Source organism: Pezoporus flaviventris, unplaced genomic scaffold, assembly GCF_033815535.1.
Source record: "Pezoporus flaviventris isolate CSIRO_AGI_PZ_B2104156 unplaced genomic scaffold, CSIRO_AGI_Pfla_v1 ptg000001l, whole genome shotgun sequence".
Lineage (NCBI taxonomy): Eukaryota > Metazoa > Chordata > Aves > Psittaciformes > Psittacidae > Pezoporus > Pezoporus flaviventris.
Window position 1 is genome coordinate 24083316 of NW_026892549.1, and position 22909 is coordinate 24106224.

The window sequence follows — 22909 nt, forward strand, 5'->3', positions numbered from 1 at the left end:
TAAGTTCCTGGTGTGGAAACTGCTGCAGTAAAACTTAACGATGGGAGAAGAATTCTGCGAGACTCAACAAGAGTGAACTATTCTGTCTGAAGTAGCTGTATAAATTCATCTTTGTATTTCATAGCAAGATAATGAGAAACGAAGCACATTTGTCTCTCTGTTTCCCAACATGGCAAATTTCTCAGTGAGCAGTTGCATTACCAACAGCACTAGAAAATTACAAATTTCAAAATGGAATGTGCCTTACCATCATCATATAACAGGGCAGATACTACAGCAGTGAAGACATTATCTCAGCTGTATTTAAATTACAGATTTCACTGATACCCTATTCAGTCTCAGCAATGAACTGCACACATACCAAAATTTCTGACAAACACCAATTCTTTCTCTTGCCTCACTGTTCAGCAACTGCAAGCTAGTAGTTTAGGGGCACAGCAGTGTTTGCATTGTTTTTCCACTGAGCTGAGATGAGTCTAGAAGGGACCACGTTATGGTGTTTTACAAGCTGAGTAGGAATCTCTGATTTGACTTCAAGGACGGATGAGAGAAGATAGTTGTGGTGGTGAAGGGAAGTATAGATAAGCATTTCTGTGGCATGATGTTCTCTGGAGCTGTTACTACAGAAAGTGACAGAAAAATGTAAAGTTGTTTTGGACATAGCCGTTGTCTGAGAGTAACACAACAGCCTAATTAACTGTATTTAAAATGTAGCTAGTCTAGGGGTTTGAAAAGTCAAGTTAAATCTCACAGGACCCAGAAGGAAGGAATGTGCCAGGATTCACTGAATAACCTTCATGTTTTTCCACCAAGGCAAGAGGCCACTGCACCAGTGCTGCTAAGGCCTGTCTTCAACAGCTCGCCTCTCTAGCACAAGAACAGATTTTATGCGTCTTTACAAGGTAGTCACTGCAGTCTCTGCAGTGTTCTCTCTGAACATGTTTCTGCACCACCCTAACAGCGGCAGGGGCACCCATTTGCCTGGGGACATACAGGAGCAGCTATTAGTATAAGTATTTTTATAAAACTGATAGTGGCACTGATCTTATTCTGCTGCATTTTGCTTCCATATCACATGGGGTGCTGTAGGTAGACAGCTGGAACTTCTGTACGTGTGTTGCATGCAAAAGCAGTTGCATGAATGCTCCCTTTCAGTAATCTGACTGAATTCAGTGACTCACAGACAAAACAGAGAAGCCTGCAAATTTTCTTTTGTTCAGAGACTATGCCTTCTCTGAGCCACATTACACACAAAATGTATGTGGGGTAACCCAAAGTGAAGAGTGAGCATAAACCAGCTGCCTTTTTGTGAAGCTGTGTAAAAACTCTGCATCATCACCACAGCCACCACACCTGACAGGATTTATGTAGTACAGCAATTAAGATGAAGGAAAAAAGTACAGGGATGACAGATTTTCTTGTCAGAGAACTCTGAATTTAGCATTATTCACATTCTCTCAGTATTATTCTGGGATAAAGAGATAGAAGCTTCTTATGCTTATCAAACTCTGCTGTTTCTTAGTACTATGTTTGGGCTAGTGTTTGCACGTTGGTTAGACACTCTTGTGCCCCAGGACAACACAGCAGAACATAGGATACTTGCCATGCAGAAATAGCTGCCTGCCACACAATCCTGTTTTTCCATCAACATTTTGCAAGAAAACTTGCCACACTGGAGTTCAACACTGACACGAGACTGAGGTTTACTTTTCTACAATTTGTTTTGCCACATGTTGTTTCTGTGTACTTTTACAGCTTCAGCAAATAAAGCAACTAGACTGCGCATCAGTATACTGGGAGACACACACTACCCAGTTTACTCCAGATCACACTAATAAGGCACCTGATTCAGCACCCATGCAGAGTTCCCTGAGGTTTTCACTTCTGCCTTATCAGCACCACAAAGCAGCTACTGATTTTGCTCAGCTTTTCATTCCTGTCAAAAAATGCAGGATGACGGTGTGTAGGCTTTTACAAATGGATTATGAACCTGAAGAAAAATGCTACTGCTTACTTGTGTGATTCCAGAATTTTCCAGCACACAATCTCTCAGCAATTGCTGTATGCTGCCTTAAAAAGCCACAAGGAACATAACATCAGATCTTGAAAGGAAATGGTCAGGACTGACTGCCACAAAAGAGCATATGCAAAAATCAACAAACTGGAAAGCTGTACAATGAAACAAACCCACACATCATATAACTTTATGTGACTATTAATGAGACTTGATATCCACACTGTGATTAAGGAGAAGACTGGCCTTTGTTTCAAGGCTTCTAACATTTTCACATACTACTATTTTATTCATAAATGTCTGCAGGGTCCTACTGTATGCTATGCAATCTGCTGCAGGAAAACATGGCTTTTGTTCTATCTTGCTTTTCGTATTGCCAAAACTTGTGTTCTTTTCTGTACATTTAAAGATCAGAACAAAGGTAACATTTACCAAAATAATGGAGGGATTGGATTGTTGGCTGGTTTTCAATTAGTTACAGATTGTTTCCTTTGTTTTAATCTCCAGCCAAAATATAAAGAAACAGAAATTACAATGAAGAATTCAGTCAGGAAGAAAGAACAAACGAAGACCCCCACCCTCTAATCCACCCATCTGGCTTTGTAACATGCTGCATTGTGTTATGCAGGACAGTATTCTGAATAAGTTTATTGATTTACTCTTGTCTTCAAACAGAATTACAGTCTTAAAGAAATAAGTGGATGAGCAGGCTTCCCTTTAATTTCTCAAATATTTACAAACAAATCTGTCTATACGCAGGAGAAATAAGCAGGGCATATAAGAGTTCACCATTTTTAGGTGAAAACCAGACCTTTTAGTATTAGAGGTACTTGCATCTTTCACACTACAACTGCCTGCAGACATTATTCTTTTCTGGCTATCATTATTAGAGCTTTCTCTTGCAGTCAGCACAAAGGAACGTCTAAAAGAAGAGGTTAGCACAAGTGTTGTCAAATACTGCCCAGATAACAAACTAAGAAGCAAAGGGTGTTTGCCTACTTCCCACCTTAAAATGAAACATTTTGGAAACAGTTTTAAAACCTCAATAACTACCCTCACTTTAGAAGCCTTAATGAAAAAGATTTCTCTCATAACATGTCTAATTGAAAGAGTATTCCCATGGTGAAGTAGGGTAAGATGAGTATTGCATGAATTGGCAATAGCTCAGATTTGAGTCACCTCTCAGAGATGTAATTTCATTGATTTCAACTGAATTACTTATGATTTGTGCTATAGTAAGAAAGAAAAAAGAGGGAAAGGAAGAGCTTTCATCTTGATTTTGTACCAGAGAAGTCAATAGCAGTTACTCTGTTGACTGCAGTGAGTGCCAGATTCAACTCAGAGCCTGAGGAACACAATTTTACAAAATCTAGTAAATTCTATTGCAGCTCCCTGGAGTGAAGACCTAGATGGACAGGTTCTGCTTTCCTCTTTTTCTTTTTTTTTCTTTTTTTTTTTTTTTTTTTTTTGCTGTCCACTATTTGACCTGAGAACATTAATATCAAAGGGCAACTCTTAAAAAGCCAAAAAATTATCTCAGAAATGTCTCTGTCTCTTCCACTGTGCACAGCAGAGTGAAAGTGCTCATGTGTTTCCTTCAGCAAACAGGCAGTATAAGGTGGAACTTGATACTGCAAACATCACATGCTAGCTTCGCTTTAATCACCCAGTAGGAGAATAATTTCATGAGTGAGAGGAACTTGACTAAGTACCAGTAATGAATCCTGTAATCCATGCAGTGAAAAGAGTGAGAAGCAGAGACTTCAGGTAACAGTGCCAGAAACAGTCATTATGGTTGCTCTCAAGAGTTTGCTCCCTAACTGGAACTTGTGCCTGCTCTTTATGTGGCTGCTTTCTATGAAAATGTTAAATCTTGCACTATTTACATGTAGGAATATCAATTTGTTTTCTAAAAAACAGAGGAAAAAGCAGCATTTAATTAATCATAAAACAAATTGATTAACTCAGCCCAGTGTGTTTTCTGGATTCTTAACAATTTACTACAGCTAACGGTCCTTGCTTTCGCCTCACATCATTAATTTTCAAAGTTATCATTAATCTCCAAGAAAAAGATTGAACTTTGATCATTATTGCTTAATTACATGGAAAAATAGACAGATTGTTAATATTAAATTGCTTTACAACAGGCCAACTAAGTTATCTTCAATTCTCAGCGCATTCTACAGCTGTCTTTTCATGTCAGGTAATAATTAATAAAATTATTAATTTAAACAAAGATTTTTATTTCTACTAGTGAGATAGAAAAATCTTTATTTGATCTTATGAACACTCATATTTTACTATCCAACTCCTATTGTATTTTGTTTACCATATGTGAGCCCCCAAGGTAAAGCAATTGCAAGCTTTACCTTGACATTTCTATGTAAATTGCTTGAAGTTATGCATGGAAAAGTCATACGACAGGTTCTGTCTTTCAGAGAAATGGGAGAATGTACTTCTAAAGTCTAGAAGGACAAATTTAAGATCAAAGTCATGAGAAGAAAGGTGGACTTAAATATGTAAAGTCAGAGAAGTCTGACTTCTCAAAGAAGTAGGGAACTTTTTATTCCTTGCCACATTTATTTGGTAATCTCAGCTACCCCCTTAGACTTAAGCTTTCAACAAGCCTTCAGTGGAAAGCTTGGTGAAAGCATCTTATTTTTCTAATCAGAGAAAAAAAAAAAAATTCCTGACTCTTCACAACTAGTCATTGAAACACTGAGGGGTAAACAACTTCTGAATGAAGAGAAGAAAAAGGCAGTTTTGGCATATACTTGACAGCCAAAGCACATCAAATTTCTTTTGGGTGTAGTGCCTGCACAAGGTCTTCTTTTGCTCCTTTATCACCTTGAGTAGTGAAGAAGAGAGGCTTAGATAATTCAAAATCTAGCTATATTTAAACAGTTCTCCTGTCTAAGTGCATGAAGGGCTAAAGGAAGGCGGAAATAGAACATCTTCAGCTGCAACTTTAATTCAGGTGGGTTTCTTCTACAGTGTTAGTAGAAAGGCTCCCATTAAAGACAGGCACGGACTCTCATATAAGGGAAGGAAAGGAGGAGAGCATTAAAACACAGCTCCCCTCCCCCAAGAGTCTGAATTATTTTTCACAAAATTCATACTTTTCCACCCCTGGTGTTGTACATATAATCTGAAGAATCAGAAATGTGGACTGAAAATGATTCTGGGTACTCCATCACTGATGCAGGATCAAGTTGACATCAGCAGATGCTCATCTGACATGCTCCTAAAAACCCCTAAGGGTTCATACAACTTCTGCAGACACCTTTCACCCTTTCAAATCTACTATTAAAATTAGGGCATTTTGCCTGTTTTATAACTGAAACAAATTAAATAGCATCAACAGCTCAATGCATTGTTCCTTAGCCTAGCAGTGACAGAAATTATTCCATTTCCAGCAACTGCTTACATATCATTAAACATAACCCCTGCCCCCTTTGCCAGTCCTCTTTAGCAGAAACAAACCCCATTCCTTCTGCTTTCCTTCATAGGTCATGTTCACTAAACTCCTTATTTCCCAGCTGTCATTACATTTGCACCCTCTTTCAATATGTCAAGATCAATTTGTCAGCCCTAGTGAAGCAAGAATGTCCTACTGAAGCATGAACACGCTGACCAACAGATAGTTTCTTTGGCCACTGATCTTTTAAGAGAAGCAACAGAACAACATTTTCCCCAAAGCCAGGAAGTGTTTATATCCGAGTGGCTGACCCCACAATTCTTTTCAACATATAATAATACATTATTAGTTTATTATATGTTAATTTTTGTTTTCAAAATAAGATAGAATGTGGAAGACTACTAATGAAAGCTTTGCAGTGGAAGATGACAAACAAAGTATAACTAGAGATGATTCCCCCTTTAATGAAAACATTCCTCTTATTTTTTTGAGGTTTCTTTCTTGAAATGGAGAGAAAATGTTCTTTCCTGTTACTACTTTCTGTTGTCATCTCATGCACACTTTCCTGCCCCTCATTATCCAAAAGCACATTCCCTTATTATTCTGCTTTAATTTCCTTCAGAGGATAAAAGATGACAATAGTTTGTGTCCATCTAGCAAACAGAGAACAAATACTATGTCAATCCAGAACTCAGCCAATTTAATTCAGCTCAGGAGCATGGAAGATTTGAAGTGAACAATTTTTGTGACACGAAGAGTAATGAAAAGTCGACAGCACGAAATGGATTTCTTTTACTATTACAACCAAGTCTGACAAGTTTTGGGGTCAAATCCCCTGATCTAGATGACTTTTACAGGCAAAACCCTAAATCCTTGTCACTGAGAAAGAAAGGGTATATCTCATCTTCAAACAAGCTCTTTAGCAGAAACAACCAACATGATGGTCAGGAATTCCTTGGCAATATCTCTAAGCCCAACCCCTCCCACTGGCTTTCACTGTATAATTTTTAAGTTGTTAATGTATTGCAATAGAATTCAAGATATAAATGCTTACACAACATCACATATTACTATATACCACATATGGCAAGGAAACAATTCATTAGGTGATAGTATATAAAGCAAAGGGCCCCAAGGGAAACCCAAAAGCACAGTGAGATCATATTGATAGACCGACATTTCAGGAGGAAGAGTGGGAAATCTCCCCTCTCTCCTTCAAGCTTACTTTTTCATTATACCAATATAGCCAGCACTAAAACAACTTTTATCCCAAGGACAAAAAATTATATCAGATTCACACGTCCACTTATGAGCAGATTTGTAATTAATAATTTTCCCCCATATCTCCAGTGCTGGATGGTCCTTTCTTTTCTTCCTTTATCACATTGTCTTGACCCTCCCAATTCTGTGTGTGACCACAAAATACTGACTTTTTCACAAGCATCTTTTTTACGATGACAAGTGTGACCCTATGTACCATATTTCTACTGCCTGAAATGCCTTCCTTGTTTTTCTCTCTTTTTTTTCTCTCTCTCTCATGCTCTCCCTCTCTTTTTTAATCTCAGTTGAACAAATCTCTTTTGCCTTTTACTTCTAGTGACTAAGAGCCAAAGCAGAAAGGGATTAATTCACCATAGGATGCCTTTAACTCTGTGAAGCACTGGGGGTTGAGTCAGTGCCTGAGAAAGCTGACAGGTATTGAAGCTCTGGTACTGCAAACAGGCATGTGATTATATCTTTGCACAGAATTAAATAGATATTTGAGCACTGAAAAGATTAGGGAGTTCAGCTATCTCACCCTGGGGAGAAGGGGGAATAACTACAAGTGCAAAGTACAAAAATCCAACATGGCAATACAGCATGACTTACTTAGAAATATTTTTTTGGCATATCCACATTGCTAACCAAAAAGCATTAAAACAAGGAAAAGTTACAGGACACCTTGAGGCCAAGAATAACTTAGTACCATACTACTCCATCACCCAGTTTGTTCATGCTTTTTGTTTGAGATTTGGTTTTTTTAGTTTGTTTGTTTGGGCTTTTTTATGTGTGTGTTTACTCAGATCACCTCCTAGGTGTTCAAGGTGCTTACATCAATGCCATTGATAGTAGAGTCTGCATGCCATAGTCCATAAGGATTAGCTGATTTAATTTCCAAAACTCAACACTCTTCTAAAGAAGCTATTTATCAGTTCTTAGGACTGCTAAATTTAAATGGCAGAATTTGCTCTCAAATGATTCTAAAATAACCAGTTCTTTCTCCCTGTTAAAAACACTCACTTCTAATGACTATGTTTTGACTATTTGCAGTCAGAGACTGTGAATACAGTTTAAAAGACAAAGTGGAGAGTCAGATGGAGGTAAGATGACTCAGCTTCAAACTCACTTCTGTTACAAAAACCTTGATGATGCTTATAGGCAGGAACTCCACTGCCAGGGACTTACAGCCCTTTGCTGAATCTCTGCTACCCATTCCTCCACTCTGCTATTTGCTCCATTAGCCTGCTACCCTCTGTTAGCCCTGAGCCCTCAGCTGACAGAGGGAGACATGGTTTCCAGTACAGGTCTCACCAAAAGTGCACAGCTACAGAACGAGAGATGGCATGCTGGGAAGGGGGAGACACGTCACAATTTAAACCCCAAAGTATACCCCTGAATTTTACAAACTAGTTTCAAGTGTTATATGCACATTTTAAAAGCCACAGCAGACTTGTACATTGCTGTCTGCCCATTTATCCCTGTTACAAATATATTTCACTGCAGTATTTGTTTCATGCTGCCACTAAGAACATGCGTCAGCTTTCTTGCTGCTTTTCTGTCTCAAGTACAAGGGCAGAGCTAACTCCCTCCATTAGGTCAACACGGCATGACTGTCCCCAGGCTCCTCAAGCCCCTGTCCCTTCACAAGTCTCTAATTATGTACAAATCCTGGCGTAATTCTCCTTTACTCTATGCTCAGCAATAGCAGTAAATTATTATTCTTCTTCAGCAACAGTTGCCTAGAAAAGACTAAATCTCTTTAATTTTTTTTTTTTTTTTTTTTTTTTTTACCTGGAATAAAGCAGCTATGCGGTAAAAATAACAAGCACAAGCACTCCCCCTTGCTAAAAGGAATCTGAAAAGACCTCAAGTGGAGAAGTAACACCTATGTTTGCAGAGGCAGTTGCAGGGGACAACAACCAGAAAACCCTCTTGTTTCAGTGATGCCAGTCCTCAGCAACTGCTTCACTCCTTAAAGACCACTGGAAAAAAATGGGGGGAAAAAACATCCCCAGAGCCCAATTTTTCATCCAGTTTATTCTGTCATTTACTTGCTAAATTAGTCCCTTTTTCTTGATCCTTTCAGGGTAGCTATGTGAAGTACAAGAACTTAACATTTATTCAGGTGTTGCACAAACAGCCAAATAGCTACACGTTTTGCAGACTTCAAACCCAACAAGCAGTAAAACCACAGTAGCAAAAATCAAGCCTTTTTTTCCCTGTTTTTCTTCCGCTAGAATGGTACTTCATACTACCCTAGACATCCTCAGGGAAGATCTTTCTTTTCCTTCTGGATCCTTGCCAGAATGCAGGCAATATAGCAGAAAGTAAGAGCACAAAGCAAAAGCACTTGTGATAGTAGTTAGCAGAAAAAAGTTAGGGTTTTTGACACTATGCTCTAATCTTTCCTGAAGAGCAGCAGGGCCGTATAAACCACATGTGGCACCAGTGAGGTCAGTCTGCACGGACACAATGCTATGCTCACAGTGTTATCACAGCACAACCCAGACCACCACAGTTGTAAAGTCAGCCCATCCCAGGCACAGCTTAGAGTAACGCCACATTCACCCACCTGGAGTTTCCTTCCTCTATTTACTTGCCCTATTTTGTACATCTTGCACAACTCCTTTAGACAAAGCTAACTATAGCTGTAAGTAATCGAATTCTTTAGCTTCCCCTTCCAGTGAAAAATCTGTGGTGAACATGGAACTAAGAAAATAACAGCACCTGCAAAAAAGCATTTTGACATTTTGGAGAGAATTCTTTTCATGGGGCTGGCTACAGAGTAGATCAAAAGTGTATGCTTAGTTTTTATCCCAACAACATAAAACCCATTATACTAAATCATTACCCATGGAAAGATTTCAATATATATGAAACTGTCAAAAATGTCCATTATCCACATAAAGGGTACTATGTTACGTACCAAAAAAAAAAAAAGTAATATAAAACCTAATGACAAATGGAAAAGATAAATGAACATCTACTACAGAGGCTGGACAATTCCTAAATGGCAAAGGGTCAGAAAAAAATTCTCAGGTTATATTGTAAAGTATTTCTATTATCTTTGTGACTGAGTAGAGCATAAGGAGCGCAATCAATAAATGTCCATGTATGGTTTATTGTTTGGCTCACTACAGCCTATTTCAATTTTCACTGACATGTTGAAGAAAAAACAAACCAACCAAAACCCCCAAAAAGCAGGCCTGCCAACTATACAGAAAGAGACTACTAAACACACTATTCTATACTTTGACTTTAAAAACCCCTCTGAGTTGTACACGCACAGAAGCACCACTACTTTCCTTCACAAGCTAATAAAGAAACCTCAAGGAAACATAAACCATATGCTAAAATAAGTGCATGCTGGGATAGTAGTTGTGACTTTATATTTCTTTTTAGAATTGCTTTAAAATATTCATGTCAGATAATCTTAAAACATCCTGAGTTTTAAAGAAGTTGAAAGGAAAAGCAACTGATCCTGGAGAATAAATTCCCCATTTCCAAGTATAAGCCTGGATCCACAGGGATCTGTATTCCTCTGATAGCTCCAGTGGTCACAGGCTAATACACCTGCATTGGCTAAAATAGAGTTACTGGTGTTGAACAAGCACCAGTACAAGATAGCTCATGGTGTGTTCTGATCTTTTTGTTCCCTTTTCTCCAGCTTAATTCATCTTACCTGAAATAACATGTATTACATGGGCCAAAACAAGCCTTTGAACTTTAGACTCAAAATGTTTTCCAAATTTCAGCCTATAATATTTCACAAGCCTTCTGCAACCTCTTACATAAAGCAATACAAGAATCACCTGTGCTTATGGGTCTCTTACATTGATATGAATCAGCATTATAAAACACTGACATTGTAATCTCTGAAATGGACATAGCACACACAGACAACCACTCTGAAAGTCCTTGCTGCAAGTCCCAAAGTAACTGCTTGGTCCAAACCTTGAAATCTTTTATTGTTTTGTTTCCTGAATACATTTAACAAACTCAACATAGCTGTTTGTTACTTATGTCAGCAGCTTTTCTTCATGCCCATTTGTTACTAAACAGGACTGAAAGCAGGAGTATCAAATCATCTCGAGACAGCACTGGACTCTAAACCAGTGAAAATGGTGAATTTACTTCCCTACTCATTCTGAGATACAGTTTCCTCTGAGATGTTTTTCACATAGATTTCAGTAGCTTCCAACTGGTTAAGACAGTATATTCTCACATCTGCCCAGTCTCCAATTTTTAGATTGCAGTCATAGCATAGGTGTTACTACCACTAATATCCATAAGCAGTTAAGAAATCAAATCTTTATGGAAAAAGCCACAGGGATTAAAAGGAAGTGCTGTGCTTTGCAGAAAAACACTAGAGGAAGCTACAATCTTTAACAACTTTACCGTAGAAATTCTGAACCACTGTGTGGAAAACGCTTGATTTCGGTGCCATTCTGTAAACTAAGAGTCATTTCTACACCACTTATCAGCTGCAATACTTCCTCACTCTGACTTAGCAGGGCTTCATGAAGTAGCAGTTAAATACAGTGCCTCATAAGAGCTGAGGAAGATGCAGACCTGTGCATGCAAGTGGTTCCAGTTAAACTTCTTCCAGCTGTGTGACAGAAGAGGCACATTCTCTTCAACACAACAGTCAAGGCCGTGGCCAAGATGGCAACTTGTGAGGCAAGTCTTCAATTCTCACATCTACAACAGACATTATTTGCAGCCTTGGGCTAATTTTTCCATCCCTCATTCTGTGAAATGGGAAGACCAGCCCTTCCTTCCTGCCACTTCCACTCCCTTTTTGCATTGTGACACTGCACAGTTGAAGAAAACCCCCTACAGAAAAAAGTATCTCACTGAGGTAATGATATGCAGCTAGCATGTTACACTCCTTAGGATTCCCTTTTGTCTTGGTGCGTATGTACATCAAGTCAAGAGGGCCCTGAGAGAGCTTGCTTGGTCACCAGAAGCAACATAAGTGTATTAATACAGCATGAGAAGCTGAGATACCTCTTACTAATGCTATATTTTGCCATATTGATATGTATTAATACAGCATGAGAAGCTAAGATACCTCTTGCTAATACTATATTTTGCCATATGGATATATTGCTTGGAACACCATCAGTCTGCTGCCCATTATGGTTAGGGCAAATAATAATCCTACCACATTTAGTACAATATGTCTACGATTGCTACATCACCACTACTGGAAGGAAAATACAGTTTGGCTGGTGTACACAAAAGAGTCTTGAACCTGCAATGTCAGGCAGTTAGTGAGACACAACTGTACCTACAGTGTTGTTAAAAAGTGCACAGCAGGATTAGGCTAAAATGCATTTAAAAAAAAATCAGTAGTTGCAAGCAGGTTTTAGAGTCAATGTGCACACTAACAATTCCCCTGGTGCTTCTCTCTGCCTGCAAAGTCAGCATAACAATACACGTGGGAAAGTATTACTTCTACAAAGGAAAATCACCATCTTTTTTAGTTCTAATTCATTAAACATACACATAAAAAGAGAGTCCCATGAGAGACCAGGAAAGTCTATGTTACAATAGCTTAATTATTATTATTTTTATTATTTTAATTTATAACCAATTATAATAATGCTTATTATTATATTATTATTATTTTTAAAATGCACAAAAAGGGAGAAAAGTTTGATCCTGCAAAGTTAAAAGCATTCTACCCTTGAATTAACAAAGCATTTCTGTCTTTACTCTGTCTTTAAGTTCATGAATATTCCTCACGGAACTCAACTTAGAGATAAGTATATGCTTAAGTGCTGTGCTGGGTAAGAAACAGCAGTTTGAGCTCTGCAGAATCAAGGATTATGTTTAAATTTTCTGTGGCTGATTTTGTGCTAGTGCTTACCTGAATGTCTTCTTATTGTTTCATTCATTTCTGATACATTAGAAATGCATATTGTTATATTGAAGACTAAATATATGCTCCTATGTATCACAATTGCAGACTTCATGATAAAGGAGAAGAAGGCTTTTACAAGGCTTGGAACCACTCATTTCTTGACCTTATTTCTAGTATTATAAGCTGAAAACTTTTTGCCACTGACAGAATCAGTGCACATTCTCTGTATAATTTCAGTTTTCTAGCAAAAGACTTTTATAAAGGAGGAAAAATTATTGTTTCTAAACATTAGAGATAGTCAACTTGCATGCTAACTCCTTTTCCCACTTTCATTTTGGTTTGCACTAAACTGATGCTGAAGCTATATTGTGTCCACAAAACATCTAATTTCCATAGAAGTTACCCATGTCCTGGATAGGAATGTAAAAAGAAACTGAAATAAATGTTTTCCTCTGCACAGCAATGATAGAATCATATGGTTCTTTGATAGCTACACAGCTGAAGCACACTTTCATCTCAGAAGAAAGTATTCAGCAGCAAACAGAACTACCAATGATGGCATCCTAGCTACTTACTACTGCATAGAAAAATAAGCCAAATACAAGCAAAGAAAAATGCCACAACTGATAAACCAGTCACAGTTGATAAATCACATGAACAAAGATAAGCAAAGGCAACAGTAATCATTACTACTCTGACATCGCCCTTGTATTGTCTGTAAATACTCACTTTTAATACACAGTTTCTTTCTGAAGCTTTAAGTCTTCACTGATGGCTGAGGGAAGAAAAGCGAAAGGAGACTTAGAAATAACTCATGTTATTTTACCTTAATATTATATAAATATTCAGGCAGTAGGAAAGCTACCTTACAACCATGCTATCAGCCTCCCATACTTGAATTCCTTTATTGTTGCAGAGCATAGTAGGTTGTGTAATTTTGTTTGGTTGGGGTTTTTTATATATGTGGACTTATAAGAAACCTGCAACTAGTTAACTTATTTTATTAAAAAGGTTCTCAATGCCTGTAAGGAAAAGACTTACAAGAATGAAAAGAGTGAGAAAATACAATGCAAATCAGGTCAGTTTGAGCCTTGAGGTGCTTAATGCATGTGAAAAGAATATTTGCAAAGAAAACCAAATTTATATTCTAATTTTTCAGTGTTATGAGGAATGAAACAGGAATGCACTCAAAAAGTGCCCACTTTGTTAAAAATGCAAACTTGTCACACATTGCAAGTTGAATAAATTACTGAATGTGTGGCTGGTGCCACACACTGCTCTTATCCCCAGGATTTGAATAAAGACTCAGTCAAAGGCCCAGACCTTCACAAGTTGGCAAAAACGCCATGCAGAATTCCATAAACTACATGCACATACACTTAGAAGAGATGCCAAAGTCAACCTGCATGGATATCTGAAAACACTAAAGGTCTTAAAAAGTTAGTCTTTTTTACTATCATTATTCTAAAATGTTTTAATTCCCAAGCAAAATAGTTGTTTGATATCCTTGTAGCCTATTTTCCATGAGCCATTCTTGTAGAGTCAAAGATGCCTCATTCTTTGATGGGATTACAAATTTTGCTGATAAAGACAAAAGCGAAAATAGAATATACTCTGAATTCTGTAAGGTTTTTAAAGTTCTAAAGTATATAGTTAATGGATTAAATACTGACTAAATGATATAAGTGTTCAAAACAAAAAAAGAAATGTAAAAAGAAAAAACTGTTAGAGGTAATCATGACTCAACCAAAGTCAATTCCATTGACAACAGAGTATTTACACTCTGGAGGTAAATACCACATCTCTGCAAATACAACTAGCAGCAGACAAAATCAGACTGATAAACAATGAGGAGGAGAGGGTATTCATGGACGCAGATATTTTTTAAGCTGAATTTACACAAAAACCCTGTGAAATTGTGATGAACCCCAATTTAAAGTTATAAAGCTGTGAATGAAGACTGTAATCCACACCTACAGGGTAGGGAACCCAGCCTTGCACAACAGAAACTCTAAAATAAGTACCAAGTTCCAGTATGACCTTTGGTTGAATGAAAGAGAAGTCACAAGAGATCTGGAAGTCATTCTGCTCATCTCTGAAGCACTGCTGAGATCCATAACAAAATACTGCACATGCACTTCTTATATTTTAAGGACATTGAAAAATTTAGAAGGATGCACAGAAGAGGTTTAAGGAATCAAACTAAGGGACAAAGAATAGAATATTAAAAAGCTGCTTTAAATACACTTAGAAAAAAAAGAAAAAGAAAATATCTGTTATCATGGCTCTTAAATCTTGCAAAATAAGTCTAACAAGACCCAATGATAACAACAAAAGTGGGGTACATTGAAATTAGATAAAGCTTCTAATAGTAAGAATAATAAACTACTGAAATAAGAGAAGAAATGGCAAGCTCCCTATTCCTAATATTTTCAAATGATTGGATGCCTTTCTATTAACACTGTTTTTCTCAAACATGATGGTCACTAGTTCAAACATGGCCTGTATTCCCAGGAGGTTGGAAAATTGATCTAACTATAGACCCTGACATAAGAGGCGATTTCAGCAGTTCACAGCCAGCAATGTGAGGTTCCTTTTTTATGTCATGTCTACAACTGATCCTGTGGGCAGTTAGAAAAACTGCCACCTGAAATAGGGTTTGAACTAAACAAAAATCTTTTCTCTCCCCCTTCTCCTTAACTCTACTACCACAGAGTTTCTCTGTGTCCTCTCCAAACTATCTAGATCTACTCCCCACAACTTTGCTCAGACAACTCATCTGCTATTCTGAGACAATAAGTATACGTTAAGCTTCTTCAAAATGAGAATCACAGGTGAAGTTTATGAGGTATTTTTAAAAAATATTCATCATACTATTACAACATACTCTGGTTTATATTGCAAATGTGTCTCCTTACCCTCAATTTTCTTTAATCATAAACAAATGTAATTTTGCATATTTCTACCTGAATATTCCATTTTATGATAGCCAAGACCAAAACTGTCTTAAAACAGTAAATGATCACAGAATTCATATTGCTTTGCCTTAATTTTTTCCCCACAAATGCACATAAACAGAACTAATACCAGTATGAACTTGGATAACAGAACTTGACTTGAGAGCTTATTTTAGTGAAAGAAATGCTTCTTTTCAACACAGCGCTTGTGACAACTACTGTATAGGAAAAAAAGTTCAATTGTGTGATTGTGGCTATCATGTCTTAAATTTCTTTTCCCTCCTGGAGGCATCACAAGGTTAGGTAAATCCAGACAGAGAAATTATGTAGATGCAGAGAAACAGTAGCTAAGAAGTTTTCTGAAAATCTCACCCAAACTCAGATGAAACTGCCCAGGTATTAGACAAGACCATCTGTCTCAAAGTAGAGTTTACTTCCTGGCTGTTTTTCATCTCATACTTACTGAGATTCTGCACGCAGCAAATGCATTTCAGACTTCTCCCTGGAAGCACTGGAGAAGGCAGGTCACACCTAGAGCAAGTGAAAGTGCACTGCTAGTTGCAAGCATTAAAGTATTCCCCAGGGAGCAGCAGGGTACTATGTTCCCCCATTGCAGGGTGAGTCTTGCCATCTCTCTCTTGGAAAACGTCAGCAACGCAGCCCTTGCACTGAAAATAGCTCTCAGATTTCACTGATGTTTGCAATTCATTGCCAGGCAAGGATAAGAATGTTACATTGTCCAAACAGATTGGTTATTCTTTCATGCTGCTTACAGTAGTAAGCATAGCTAAAGCACACCAGCGCCAGTGGTGGAAAGCTGGTGTACTCAATACCTGTGAGGGAGGACAACCAAGCAGCCAGGCACCGTTATGTTTTGCATCTGTTTGGGAAAAGTCTTCAAGCGCATTTCCACATACAGTCAAATCCAGACCAGTCACAGGAGGGAGCAATCTTGGAGAACAGAGACAAACACTGTGAGAAATCAATTATAAATACGGTGCCAAAGAAGTGAAGGCATTATGGCTGACATTACACTTGACTTTTTGGTAGTATTCAAGAAGCCACAAGCATGGTGCACCCACATTCACCTCTCCAGAGCACCCTCAAGAGAGTTTGACTCTCCTGTGACACTGCTATGCTGGGCACCATTCCTCACCTGACCTTTTCTTCACTGATCTCTGGTCTGGTCATTGTCTTTCTTCTTATACTGCTATCCATTCCCATCTCCTTTTTGAACACCAGTTTCCAGACATGCAAGGGCCTTCTGGACATGTGCCTTTCTTCTTACACTCTTTGCTGTCTTCTTTACTGAAGCCTCATACTTTATTCTCTCTGCTCTTCTCAGAAATTTCTTCCCTCCTTGTGCATTCAAAGGGTTTTCACACTGCCTGATCTGAGTTCTTAAAAAGATAAAAAATAAGGATGAACAGTTATTTACAACTTTTTGTGTGTGTGTGACTGAAATCTAGACTAAACCACAGAGAAATGACACAAGTAACAGCATCTCCATTCAACAAAATGCCTGTTTATACTCATACACCAAGAAACACAAGATTTATTTGTAAAAAGCAGTACTTCCAAAGCATAATTCAGTGTTTTTTCTTAAGTTGTGTTTAATTTGATGTCTTTTATTCTAAGTTACTTTCCTGTCTTTTTTTAGATGTTACCATTATTTTACTATTATAAGGTAGTCCTCACTAGTCCTGCACTGGAGCAGCTGTACCCAGGGAGATGCTGGCCACCTCTCCCCTGCCGTACGGCCACCACTGTCACCAGGCCCACTCTGGGCTCACTAACCTGCCTCTGCTCTGCAGACATGCTATCCACGAGTGACTAGCCTGACCTCTATTTGGGGCAAAACAGTGACAGTGCTGCCTTGCACACAGGCTTTCCATCACATTTTCAGCTGCAGAGGCACAGTGTGTTTCCTCTCCTTCCTCCTGACTGCCCTGAGGCATCTATCACCAGCGACCAAGCAGCAAGCCACCCTTGTCTGGGAACTGCGCTCAGGAAGTTTGCAGTGTGAAATTAGAAATGGAGAAATAAATTGTGGAGGTATACCCTGCTCCCAGAGGCTAAACCCATTGCCACGGTGATCCCAGAGAAACACAACCCACATCTGAAAGGAGGAGGGAGAGCTGTGCTGTAGATTTTTACAGCCACTCAATATAACTCACCATGAGCAGCACATCCACTGGGCTGGAAAACAGGGGGAGGAAGGGGAAATCACATTCTTTTCTCAGGCCATTTTAGTTAATACCTGCTGTGACCATATGCTCGCTCGTAAAAACAATCTCTGCATGAAATATTAAAGTATTTCCATGCAAATCTCTAAGTTCTGCATTTATGGCACTCAATCTTTTTTGTTCATTCTATCACTCCTTCTTGAATAATTAACACCAGGTACAAAATATCTTTTACATTAATTCCTACTACCACTAAAAGAGCAGCTCCATCTGATGTCTACCACTTAGTACCAAGTGATGTACAAGGCTGATTTACCCTTTATATTCAAGTTTTTTACGTAAAGGGCAATATTTTTCCCATGGGGACAACTGAAACTTTCCACCTGAGCATGCTTTCAAGAGACTTGCCACCAGAGGACCAACTCCTGGAGAGAGATGGACATCAAAGCTGCCCTCAGCCCTCTCTCTGCTCTGTGGCATGGCTGGCCCCTGAGTCTTCAACTATTAGCACTTTCACACCTTTGTAGCTCTGCATATTCACCTCCAGGCATCTGCCTCCTCTCAGGCACCAGCAGCAAGCCCGCCTCAGCTTTCTGCACACCCCCAGTAGGGCATCAGGTCATGGCCCCAAGGCCAAGTGCTCCTCCGAGACCCTGCACCAACCCTTGGGACAGTTCATCAGCTTCTCCTGCTGCCTCTCCCAAGCATTTTCTGTCCTTTACCTTCCCTTTTTACCTTGGCAACTCCCCGAGGTTGTTGCCATGGAAATCCCCAATTACGATCCCTCCTCGGTCTCTTTGAGCCCCAGGAACCAGCCCCTGGAAGTTTCTTTCTTCTGCTAGCAGCAACCTCTCTTGTGCAGGGGGTTGTGTCCCCCCCTGCACAGCAGCTCTCTGGGTTCAAACTGCACCTTAGTCAGTCCCAGTACTGCTGCAAGACGAACCCCACTCCACATCACAATCTGTCACTGCACGCCATAACAAATAGCTCATATTTTTTGCTTACAGCATAGCTGAAATGTAGTTAAAAGTGTTGGATAATTCAGTTTAAAAAAAAAAAAAAAATCAGAAATGCTCTGGTTCTTCAGTTTGACAGGGCTCATCTAGTAATATTCAGAGTGCACTGCTTAATACAATAACTATGAATTAACTTAAAATGGTCATTTTACCACAATAAAGTAGAAAAGATTTCCAAAAGGAAAAGGAAATGCTAACCTACATATGCCATTGAAAATCTTCCCCATAAATCTTTACTTTGGTTTTGTACACATTTGATATTGCTGTTGGTGAATTTTGTAAAAAGTATTTGTACTAGAATCCAGTTAAAGAAGTTAATATGAAGGAATAAACCTATATTTTTCAGCAAAAGTACAAATAATATTTTTTCGTTTCTTGATTAAAATGTCATAGAATTTAAGAAAATCTTACTTTCACTGCAATGATGCTAATGCTATCTCTAAGTAGAATGATACATAATGCAATAGGAAAGACAATAAGAAGTGATCCATATGTTATCCACCACCATTCACTGACAGGTGCTTTTTTTTTAACCGATATAGTGTGTAATGGGCACAATAACTAGAATAACAAAAAGCCGTTTTCACTTCCAACACACTTTACAATAATGCTTTTGCAATTTAAGTACTATTCTTAATCCATTTTCACAGGCCTTTACCTTAATGCAACAAAATGAAAGTGACCCTAGGGACATTTTCTCCTCTCCACTACAGACAATACAGGCAAACTATGCAAACTCAAAACCATGAAGATTGCTGCTCTTAAATGGGACTGTCTCCATCAGAGCACAGAGACACTTTACAGACACTGAGGCATAACTGTGTATTTACTTTACCAGCAGTGTAATTTGCTACACTGTGATTCGTGCTGCAACTGTGGTTTATAAAATCATAGTACAATTATTTAATGCAGTTCAATTTGCAAAACCCTCTCTGGCAATTGGTTAATAATAACTGAGTCAATCTGAGCAAAGCACTCTCAATAATCACTGTGTTACCATTTTTTTCAATTACTTCTAAGTTAAGTGCAAATTTCTTACCTCTGAACAGCTCTACTTGAACTTACTTAATAATGATCACCTTTGCCAGTTACAAAAGCAACATGCTAACTTTTCTTTCTCTTACAGTGAAACATAGCAATTTCCAATGTGACATAATAATAAAGAAACCTAATAGGTATCCAAATGTGAGACACTGTCAAAAGGAAGTAGTTTTAAATTCTCTTCAAACAACTGCCATTGAAAAGCGGTGTTATAGTCAATTATGCAGAGCAACATACAGAAAAAACACACGTATGCTTTCTTTCAATTAAAATTACACATTTCAGTCATATACAAAGGCGATTTGTCAAGCTATTTCACTCACCATAGGAAAAAAAATGGAGAAAAAAAAGGAACACAGAAAAAAAAAAAGTAATAATTTCAGAAACAGTAATTTCAGAGGCATACATTTCAAATTTCATTTTATATAAACTTAATATGTGGTTATGTTTTCATAACTACTAAAAGCTGAAATAAAAACCATTTTATCTAAAAATTATATCTTTTCTCCAATCTCATTTTAGCAGAAAAAACAAAAAAGCTGTTTTAAAATGGACTCTTTTCAGGGTGCTTGCCACCTGGTATAGAAAAAAAAGTCTTATTCAAAAGCTGTGTTTAAAAGATATGTGTTTGTCATCTTCAAAGAAAACCTTAACACTTTTTTTTTTTGCTTTTCATATGACAGCCCTTTGAAAGGACTGAGGCAGAGCTCAAGAGTTTCACACTCCTATCTACTATCTCTATCTAGAAATAATTAAGTAATTATTGTGACCCAGTAGTTTCCTGGGAAACAGGAACTCATTTCGGAGCTTCGATTAAGAAAGCATGGAAGACAGACCTGCTGTTTATATCCCTATCTCTTTGAGGACTGGTATATATGTATAAATAAAACATATATACATTTTATATGTTTAAATTACCCTTACCCACCATACTTGCATCACTGCTTTCCCCTTGTCTGCAAAACTGAATTGCAAAGCCCTACATAGGCACCATGGCTTGGCAGAAAGGAGACAGGTACCAAAATCAGGATATGTATCAGAAGAATGGTTTGAAGTGTACAAGGCCAAGCCATTTCTGCTTTTGGGCGAAAACCAGCTTCCAAGTAGCCAATGAAACATTTTCCCCCAGACTTCAGAAGTAGGATCATGTGCTGGGGATGATGACGTTCTGGGGATTAAAAATGAAGAATGTACTTATCTCTGCTAGCAATCACAGTACAGGTGCCAATGAATGAATTAACAGGCACAGAGATTACGCTCCCCTGCTCAGCTTTTAAAAATCAATGTGCTAACAGTTGTTGTGGTTTAAACCCAGCCAGACAGCTCGTTCACTCACTTCCCCCCCTTCTTGCCCTCCCCCTACTCCCGGAGGGATGGAGAGGAGAATCAAAAAGAATGCAACTCCCATGGGTTGAGATAAGAACAGTTTAGTAACTAAGGTATAACACAAATCGCTACTGCTACCACCAATAATAATAATGATAAAGGAAATAACAAGGGAAGAGAATACATCACCTCACCACCATCTGACCGATAACTCACCCCCGCCAGCCCAACCAAGCACCCAACCAATACCTCCTCCAACCCTCCAGTCCCAGCCCTTCCAGGTAACTCTCAGTTACATCCTGGGCATGACGTGCTGTGGTATGGAATACGTCTTTGGTTAGTTTGGGTCAGGTGTCCAGTCTCTGCTTCCTCCCAGCTTCCCTCCTCCCTGGCAGAGCATGAGACTCACAAAGTCCTCGGCCAAACCAAAACATCATTGTTATCAGCTGTGTTCCCAGGCTGAAAGTCAAAACACAGCACTGCACCAGCTACCAAGAAGGAGAAAAATGACTGCTACTGCTGAACCCAGGACACCAGTAAGCAATGCCATCTCTACACCTTTGTCTACATGGTTGTCTGACATTTGTTACACTAAAGTTGTTAGCAAGTTGAGACGAGGGATGGCAGAAAAGTGGGTCCTAAAATATCCCATAATTTGGTGTTTGGTCAATATTCTGACAAAAGTTATCAAACAGGTGGGTGATACTCATGGTCTGCATGTTGATTAGCAGTTTGACAGAAATAGTGACACAGAAAAAAAATCATTCTCTGTCACCCTGGATAATGTTAGAGACATCCTTGTGAATTTTTACTGTCATGGGATAAGTGATAAATTATGCATATGGCACAACATCATGCTGATTTTGGGGAGGGCATCATGAAGGTGAAATGCATGCCTTCTGCTCATGAATGTCAATGCAACTGAAGTCTTGGAAATGGATACTGCTGTCAGACTGCTACAAAACAAAAAGGACAGAAGACCTGTTGCCTGGATGCTTGTCATGAATGAGGACCAAATAGAAACTTCACTGTTGGAAAAAGCAACAATTGGAGATCAAAAAAATTCATGCACACATCTTTCCCTCGTGTGTTCTTTCATTTGATTCTAGTTCGAAGGTCATTTCTCTTATACCAATAATTGTCATTATATGACATAGCAGTAAATCAGTCTGTCCCTTCCAATATTTTTAAGCAACTTTATAGATCCTTTGCTGCAAAGTAAAACAGCTCATCAGAGAGAAGTTGCTGACAAATCACGCAAATGCACATGTTGATACCTGCTTTTGGCACAGACAAGAACATGAGTGTAAATACTACTACATCAATAGCACCCTTATGCCTCCCCAGGTACCTCCTGCCTGTGATTGGTAGCTGGAACAGAACCCCAGAAGTCAGCTTCGAATGTGACTGTAAGTCACACACAACAGCCTGAGATTGTACTGACCATGTAGAACCCACATACAGAGCTTTACAACTTAATAATACATTGATTATACAACATGAAAATACACATCCAAGGGCTGAAGCTAGAGGAAACATTAATGTTAGAGGGAAAAGGAATCAAAGACAAAGACAGGATACCACAGAACAACACCTTTAAAAAGTCTGTAAAATATGCCTGGGAGTTGGGCTTGATTTTATCTTGTGACATTAACAGGAGGTGTTGGCATCATTTGATACTATATTCTGTGCAATCAAACATACAATTGTAGTATGCTTAAAAGTTTAATCTGACATGTGTCACTCATGTGAAAGAATTTTATACAGGCATTGCATATTGAGCCGTACAGACCCATGAATACATTATCATTGGCAAAAGGTC

At 38.5% G+C, this 22909-nt stretch overlaps 1 long non-coding RNA gene across 2 annotated transcripts; it reads right to left on the reverse strand.

The window, feature by feature from the left end:
• Positions 1-1921: 1921 nt before the first annotated feature.
• LOC133265022 (uncharacterized) lies at positions 1922-16147 on the reverse strand. Of its 2 annotated transcripts, none has more exons than XR_009741858.1 (3): positions 15982-16147; positions 13291-13336; positions 1922-2127 (listed from the first exon to the last, which is right to left on the reverse strand). It is a non-coding gene; the product is annotated as an uncharacterized LOC133265022 (long non-coding RNA). The 2 variants fall into 2 exon arrangements; XR_009741862.1 differs by lacking the exon at positions 1922-2127 and adding an exon at positions 5806-6085.
• Between the last annotated feature and the right edge of the window lie 6762 nt (positions 16148-22909).